Here is a 9,183-nt window from a genome sequence, read left to right as displayed (position 1 = left end):
GATCGGTGCAAAAGAAGGTATGCTAGAGAAATGATGTGATTGCTACCACGACTGTGAAAAAAAAAAACGAGATCCCCGTAGGAGCTAAATTATCCAGTGGGATTGACTTCTGAAGACCTGCCTGTGGACAAGGCTGTTACAGCGAAGGACGCGAGGAAGATCAAAGAACTGGAAGCAAGTCACACTGAGACTGGGGAAGCTTATCTCGGTGGCATCGGTGATGCCATGGAGGCTGCCGTGAGGGTCAATGAACAGGGTGGCATGGGGTTTCGGGCATGACCTGCATATCAGGATCATCATGAGTCAGGGGCAGGCAAGGAGGGATGAAGCGCAAGATCAATTGCCGGAGCCCATAACATATGGAGACATATTTGACGTCAGCGGGAGTCTAGCGGCGCAGGCCATCACTCTGCAAGACGCAGCTCTCATGCAAAGCGCAGAGACGAGGGCGCTTGGCAAAGCATTGAAGGTAGGTGTCACCTGAGTCATGTAGGCGGCAGCCGAGATGAACGCTTGCACTGGCCTAGTGAACAGTCGGGCATAAGACAACATTGTGGGTGAGTAGGGTGTCACTGTCGCCGAAGCCCAGCTGCCCGGTGTGAACGTCACCACGGAATACGTAGCCGGGCAGGCCATTCGCTCCGCCATCCGCCCGGCACCCGCAGATTATCCCACGGCGGCTAACGCGGATGTCACCATCGGAGAAGCATTGGAGGCGGCTGCCATGAGAGCAGGTGATAAGCCTGTGGAACTAAGCGATGCAGTTGTAGTCCAGGCAGCCGAGCGGCAAGCCACCAGGACTGGCAAGATCTCTAAAGGCAGCGTGGCCTCGGCGGCGCAGTCGGCGGCAGATGTTAATGCAAATGTTAATGCACGATTGCCGTATTCGATGAAAACGACCTTGGGAGACGTTCTTTATGTTTCATGGCGGAGACGTGGAGGCCAACGGGAATTGCCTATTCACGGCTTCGCAGAAGGCAATGCAGAAGGCAATGAGGTTGAACACGAACCCGAGGGATTTGGGGCGGAGGACTGTCCAACGTTTCATTGAAAATTATGAGGCAGCCGGATCTTCTAAACAGGAAGAGTTCGACAGGGCTATTAGGAATCTCTACTGCCCCTATCTTGAGGTCGGATGGGGCGTCCATGTTGTTCAGGAGGTAAAGCTTCTTGCTAGTAAGGCGGATCGCCAGGCTTTAGATGGCCTAATCGACGACCTCGTCCAAGTTGGCATGCAAAGGGAAATGGTGGCAGAATCGATATACAAAAAGAGGATGTGAAGACATGGAAAAAAAATAAAAAAAAATTAATGAAGTCAAAATTATTGCATGTAAATGGGCATACTACTGTAAGACCCGGTAAGGCATGTGTACCCCTGGGTAATCACCGGTAAAGTCTAGGTTAGACCTCGGTGATAGGGGGGATGTCGGGTTAACAATACCTTAGGTAAAAACTCTGAGGGGGGTAAGGGCTAGAGTGAGCCGGATTGTCTCACTTAGTAGGTTTGGCTCGAGTTAGTCAAGAAACCCCAAGTCAAGTTTAAGGAGGGAATTGTTAGGTAAACTTGACTCGAGATAGAGTCAAAGTTGACCAGGGTAAACAGTGATGGTTTTGGGGCACATGGTATTGTGCACCCATAGTATTATGCCTGTGGTATTATATGCAATGGAGCTTATAAAAGGCTGGAAGGACTTCATTGTAATGCAAGACCTGGAGGTGAGCGGTGAAGGCTCACTTGGTCGGATTGGCCAGGGTTTTGGCCAATGTTAATAAGATCTTATTAGGTTGGATTTTTCCCGGATAAACATTTGTGTTTATGTGTTTATGATTGTTGCTGATTATTTTCTTATATATATTCCTCTCGGTAATTATTTATGTTATGTAGTAAATTTCTTAACATACAACATAAGAAAACACATCACCATTGGGATATGACATAGGAATCCTTGTAAATTCACACCTTTGGCGTTTTCATTCACTGGAAAATATCAGAAAAATACAATGCACACAATGTTTCTTCTTCTAAACCCTGACCATCCCTTTTCTTCATCACAATTAAAAAATAAATAGACAAAAAAAAAACATATCCCACCTCTAGGAACTGAATTCCCTAAAATAATTTCAGTTTCTACCTAATGAGCAAATATAGAACTGCTTTTCTGAAAACTAGGAACTATTTGACCAAGGTTTTTCCAAGAAAATTTACATTAAATACAAAGTTTAAATTGATTTTCAAAGTCCTTAGATGCCTCAAAACATTAACCATGACCATAAAAATAAATTACATGAATTTTTGACATAGATTCCACAGTCAAAATATTGACTATGTGGAAGCGCAGTGTCGACACTGCACAACCTCCTAGTCCAGCAAAAACACAACAAAGAAGTGCATCAAATTGATAGTTGATATAGCTCTAGTCACTCCCTGAATTTCTCAATGACTGATACACGTGTGAAATGGTATCGACATCATCAACTTCCCCTTTATAAACCTTCTCTCATTATGCAAATATTCCAACTCTCAAAAATCCACTTACAACAAAAGTGGAATGCCTATATGAAAGCACAACACCCTAATGAAAGTGTAGCACGCAGAGAAACACCAGAGATGAAACTAAAACTATGATGACTATACTGCTTGTGGAACAATATAACCCCCAACACCAATCGAAACAACTGTGTTGGCTTGGCTTGGAATTTACGTCAACCAACCAAGAGCTTGGTAGATGCTACTTCTTACAATCAAGCAAGTGTGGAAACCAAGTCAAACAGAGAACTGGACAATACTTCCGGAGGTGTTAGACTTGATTTTCATGAACAAGGTCCATTCAGAGAGCTGGAGTTCTACCAGTGTGTTGCCAAGTGTTGTAGTGGCTACAACCACCCTCCAAAATTTTTCCTTAGCTTCGTTTTGGAGCCTCCCAACCAACCGTCCTCAGTAGCATGTCTTGCAATGTCAAGTACACAAGATTCAGTGGTTTTCTAGTAGCATGACAGTGTGTGCATGATATCTTGTTGCATTTCCCTCAGAGGCTGCTTCCCTGGACTTGGTCCCACTGTAGGTTGAACAAATCCCTTAAGAAATTGCACAATTCTTGAGGGGAACCAGCCTTCCTTCCAGAAATTGTGCAATCCTGATTGGCAGTTGTTATAGACATTTTTGGGCACTGCAACCCCAATCAAACATGTCCATAAACTAAGGACTCCTAAGTCCCTAAAAGTGTTGTTCCATCCCCTAAAAGAACAAGGTCAGCTGATTACATCATCTCCCAGAAGTTCTCCATGAAAAACTGCTCAGAACTGGTCAAAACTGGATCATCTCACTTGCTCCATGGTCAAAGTACGATGCATCCCACCTAATGCACACGCGAGGTGCAATGCATACTGAAAATCCCTTCTATGGGGTGCGATGGGTGAGAGTGGACAAATGGCAGAGTCAATTTGTGAGGTGGAGGATCATGGAATCTTCCAGAAACTTCTTATGACACTTGCCTCTCTAAATTCACCCAGGGATGAGTAAGAGATCATCAATATCCAAGTGGAATCAAGAACTATCATAGAGAGGACACCAATCAAATCTCAAAAGTTGACTCATCTCCCTGCAATAATCTATATATGGATCCCTCATCCCAGAGATCTAGAGGCTGGAATTTTGTATCTTGTAAGGAAGTGCTGCTGGTTTCTTGGTGTAACATCATAGTGTTGGGTGATCTAAGCTTTTCATGAGGTGAAGAATGGCTTTCTTGCTGAGAGGATGACGCTAGGTTAGAACAATTGGTTGTAATCCTCTTTGCTATTATTGATATTAATAAACCTATTCAAGTTTTCCTCCACATTCTTGTATGATTGATGATGTATGCATTTGTGTGGTCAATATATATCTGGTCCTATATTGTTTGTGATAGTAGATCTCTGTTCTTGGATAGTGTTATGCTGCTTTGATTCCACAGGTGCTCTTTGAAGCTGGGTAGACGAGGAAGCGAGTGGCAAAGATCTATCAGAAGGGAGAGGAATCAAGCAAGGAACCAAGCACAAGACAGAGGTTGGTCTCCTTTGTTCCCCTCTTATCTACTTCTCATAAAGGAAAACAAAAGTAGTTTTAGTTTGTTTGTTTCTAAGATAGCTACCAGTCTTAGTGGGACTAGCAGCTCTGCATAGACACTAGATTTCTCGATAACAAAATGGCGACTCTGCTGGGGATCAAATAGCTTGTTTGCTTTTCTATACTTGTTTGTTTTATAAACTTACAGATGGAGCCTGAAGTCAAGCCAGCTAGCCTTCGAACTGCATTTGCTATGCAAGTGCAAAGTAGACCAATGCTGCTTCAGTCTATCTCCGGGTTTTTTATAACTGAACAATTTATTTGTAAACATCCTAATTGCCCTTGTGGTGGCTCTAATAACCTCCTTAGATCTACCCCTGTGATTTATTTAATGATTATCACTTGCTCGGCCTAAATCCCTGAACTGTGCTGCAAACTGTGATCAAGAACTGGATCAAAAGTCTCGCACTGTACCATCACACCCTCTCTTCAAGGATATCAGTATGCATCGCACTTCCCGTGTTCTGTAGGTGGGATGCATACTGGAATCCCTGTGTAATAGGTGCGATGGTCAGAGAAGGCTAATTTTGCCTCCAGACTTTGGTTTTTATTCACTCTTTTCAGCTCTATTTAGGAGTTTTGCTGTCTGTAGTCAGTATACCTATGTGGAAATCCCCTTCCTTGCCATTATTCCACCTCCATTGTGAAAAGAACTGTAAGTGTTTTTATGTATTGTGAGCCATTTTCAGTTCTCTTTTACAAAGAAGTAGCGTAATTGAACTGTCGTTTCTTGATTTGGAAGTATCGCAAGTGTTGTTTTTAGTCATAGAAGAGAATCCAACTGTTCTTGATAGTCGATTACATTGTTACTCTTGTATTTGATTTGAATTAGTAGTTTTTCAAGTGTCGAAAGCAAGTTTTCCATTCCAAATCGCAAAGTGTCGTCATTGTCTTCATTTTTTCTTGAAAGGAAGCTTGTTAGTAATGTCGCTTTTAAAAATAGTTCAGATTTGCGCTTAGCTTTCTTTTTATCATTTACACATTAAGAAGGCTAAAAACAAATACATGCATGTGCATTTGAATTTATACTGTTTGTTGGTTTGATTTAGGACAGTGCATATAGTGTTTGCTCTTTGCTCTATGTTTAAAGAATATCATCTCTCTTTCTTTAGTAGCTAGGATTTTCATTGCAAAAAGAAGATTAAACGATTGTTTATCATCTTATATTGCATTTTAGGAATTGTATATCTACATCACGCGGTGAACCTGAAAGGCAGATTTCTTAAACAAGATCAACTGTAAAATAAATTTAATGAATCTAAAAATGCTTTGGAACCTAACGCACAACATTTAGAAGTCTAGGCTAGAGACGTATTCCGGCGTCGTAAAGCCTGGTAACTGTTGTTTTCATTGCTAGTTGGGTGATTCCTCCACTTTGAGACGAAAAGTGCCAGTACAGACATGTGCTCCCACGTACCATTGAGTATATATTGGGAGACCACAAAGGCTATATCCTTTATCCATAGGAAGCCGTGTCTGCTGCCCTATCAATCGCAATGCACTGAACACAGCATTCGGGAAGATTGATTACCGTACCGTAAAAAGTATTCTGCAGTTTTGCGATTGGTTTGGTAATCCCTCTATCTAGATTTCTAGATTAGTCTCTTTCGTTCCTTTTCAGACTCCTTAAAGTAAAAGGTCCATCTGAGCACTTGTCACTTCAAGCTCATTAAAAATTGAAGGCGAGTAGAGTCATCTTTTGTTTTTTCTCGACTCTTAAAAATTGAAAAAACAAGTTGTGTCAAAGCATCTAAAATTTATTTTAATCGGAATAAACATCACCTTTCCTACGTTGGTCTTAGGTTGAGAAAATGGAGTCCACCAACCAAGGATTTCCCCTTGGAGGAAATCCTAGTCCTTTCTCCTCTTGGGGAGATGTTGGTGCAACCCATATGGCCACATTGTCGCTTCCAGGATTGACAATTGGACTGCCTGTATGGCTCTTCTCGACCTCTGTCGTTCAGAACACCATGATTCCTGAGCAGTCAAGCAAGCAACTAGACGATACCAAAGATACCCCCCAACCTTCTACTTCGTCCGATTCTCCCTCTCCTCCTTCCTCTTCACTTGATGAAGCTGGTAAAGCCAAAAATCAAGTAACTAAGAAGGAGAAGAAGGGGAAGGAGAAGAAAGAGAAGAAGAAGAAGGAGCCAAAGGGAAAAAGGGGCAACCAGGCATCATCTAGTGAAAATCCACACACTGCACTATCAAAGCCTAAATCTCCATGTGTCATTTGCAAAGGAGATCATTATCATCGAGATTGTCCCTGCATCCCTCGGATCTTAAGGGACTGGTCTCCTCGTTTGCACAATCCGGTGTTAACAACCTCTAATGATCATGTTGAAAGTACACCGTCAAATAGTGAAAGCGAAGCATCGAGATAGAAAAGGAAAAGTAAATTCCCTTGTAAACTGTTGACACCTAATCTTCATGATTGGGGAATTTGTAAAATAAATAAATCAGGAATGTGAACAGTCATCGGAAGATGAACTGAACAATCACTCCTAATGTATAAAACAATAACATACCTATGGAATAATCAGACGAATTAGTTTTTTCTGCCTTTGGAGAGTTACTACCTGGCCTGACATGGTATCAGAGCCAGTCCTAAGAATATGCGTAACTCCCTTCATCTCTGCCACTGCCTCTGTCCTGAAATGATGTTGCACTGCACTGCTCTACCTCTGTCGCTGCCCAGAAATGATGATGCACTGCACTGCTCTGCCTCTGTCGCTGCCCAGAGATGCGTTGGACCCAACGCTCATGGTTGTTAACGTTATCTCACCTAACGCTCTCACCGTTATGAGAGATTCCATGCGCAGCTGGACTGTTGAACGCTGCCTGATCCAGGGTTTTCATCCATCGTTGAACGCTACTTGATCCAGGGTTTTCATCAATCGTTGAATGCTGCCTGATAAGAGTGTGGTATCATCGTTCTGAATGCGCAGTGCATTATAGTTGGTAACGGTGTTTTGTTTATGTTTTGAACGCGTTGTTTGTGTTTGCCTTGAACGCTATTTACCTTGGACGGTGTTTGTATAAGCTCCTATGTGTTTACCACCCGTCGCCATGAATTTTTTTTGAAGAATATGTAAATAGCAAGATAATTGCGGTTTATAGTTTCAATAGCAATATGTCCAATGAATGTTACGAAACATAAAATCATTCCCATTGACAAAAATGTGTAAATAAAGTTGGGACGAGCTGGAGCTCCGTGCAACACCATTTGAATTTGTTCGGTAACATACCACTGCTTATGCATCCACAGCGAATACCAGATCATTGCGATCCCAACGAGGATAAATATGGATTTTATGATCTTTAGAACCCATATTATGCAAGTCCTGTACTGATTGCTCCTCATTTCTCCAATATACTGATGGCCTGAGATGCCCGACATTGCATCCACTCAACACTGGATTTGTTACTCACTGGCCTCTGGGCTCTTAACCCAGAGAGTGAACGTGGCCACCTACTTAATGGAGCTGAATAGCATTTACATTGAAGTTTGAGCCAGGACAGAACCAATCCTAATCACCGTCTTGGTAGTCCACAATGTCCGTGGATACGTGTTGAATTCAAAGTATTGCGCAGTTTATATCATTCAAAGCGTTTGTTGAATTCAAAGTATTGCGCAGTTTATATCATTCAAATCATTTGTTGAATTAAAAGTATTGCGCAATTTATATCATTCAAAGCGTTTATATATCATTCAAAGTATTACGCAGTTTTCAAAGCGTTTTATATATCAAAGCATTTGTGGTATTGCGCGTTTTATATATCATTCAAAACATAGTAGTATTGCACAATTTTTTTTTACCATGAAGAAAATATAGTGCATGAGGCTGTAACGTAAGGAAGTTTTCTTTTCAGCAGAAGTATTTTTTTTACAGAATGCATTCAATCATCTCTATGGTAGGAATAGTTCTCACTGGCAAGGAGAACTATCCTGAATGGTCCCGGATGATAAAACACACCCTCATCTTCAATGAGTTGTGGAAGGGAGTGTGTGTCGGAGAAGGAGACAATGACCCAGTACAGCCTACATCAGACAAAGAGCTTGTCATTTGGGATAACAAGAACAACAAAGCATATGCATTAATTGCAGCATCTGTAAATGAAGAAGTAATTCGCCATATTTCATCATATTCAACTGCCTTTGAAGCTTTACAAAAGCTCAAAGAACTCTATGACTCACATTCTGCACTTGAAGTTGTTCAGCTCATGATTAAACTCTTCACTCTTGAACTGAAAAATAATGATCCTCTTGCTCTTGCATCTGAAGTAAAATCCATAATGCATGATATCAAATCCACTAAGGTTGAGCTGGATATCCCTCTTATTGCTTTTCTCAAGGCACTCTATCCTACTTACTCCAATTATCTTGAGTCTTTACAAGCAAATGGAAATCTTAAAGATATAACCTTTGACTCTCTTGTGAAAAAGTTTGCTGAAAGAGAGAAAGCCTTTGGAAAGAAGATAGTCCCTGAATCTTCTGAAGAGACTGTTTGCCTTGCTCATAAAGAAAAGCATCCTGCTCAAGATTCTACAAGAGGAAGAGGTGGACGAAGAGGAAGATACTTCAGAGGCAGGGGGGGTAGACATTCTCAAGGAGAAAAAGCAGATCTGCATTGCATTCGCTGCAAACGAAATGGATCAAATGATGCTTCTACATGCAAGCTACCATGGGACAAAATTGAGCAGAAAAGAAACCAGCAGAAAGGTAAAACTGATGATACAGACAAAGGTAAAGCACCTGAATCCGCTCACTATATTGAGGCACAATGTAACATTGGAGTAAATGAAGATTTGTTTAATGCTTCACTTGCTTCTTCGAAAAATGGTTGGTTGCTTGATTCAGGAGCAACCTGTCATATGACTCATAGGAAAGATTTTTTTGAAGATTTCACTGACAATGTTGATGGAGCAGTATACTTTGCAGATCAGTCAAAAATCAAGCCATCAGGGCTTGGCATAATCAGGCTTAAACTGCCTAGTCTTCCAGACTTTCTTCTAGATCATGTTCTATATCTCCCATAGCTCAAGAGAAACTTGCTGTCCTTGGTCCACATCCGCCAGCA

The 9,183-nt window shown here is 41.6% G+C and overlaps 1 pseudogene; it reads left to right on the top strand.

Annotated features, from left to right (window-relative positions):
- The first annotated feature begins 298 nt into the window (after positions 1-298).
- LOC149147411 (late embryogenesis abundant protein D-34 pseudogene) lies at positions 299-1,051 on the top strand (annotated as a pseudogene).
- Positions 1,052-9,183: the final 8,132 nt, after the last annotated feature.

This window comes from Pinus tabuliformis, chromosome 9 (assembly GCF_031772625.1).
Source record: "Pinus tabuliformis cultivar Carrire ecotype Pingquan chromosome 9, CPIR1, whole genome shotgun sequence".
Classification (NCBI taxonomy): Eukaryota; Viridiplantae; Streptophyta; class Pinopsida; order Pinales; family Pinaceae; genus Pinus; species Pinus tabuliformis.
Note: the sequence above shows the minus strand (reverse complement) of the source record. Positions and strands in the feature narration are given on the sequence as shown.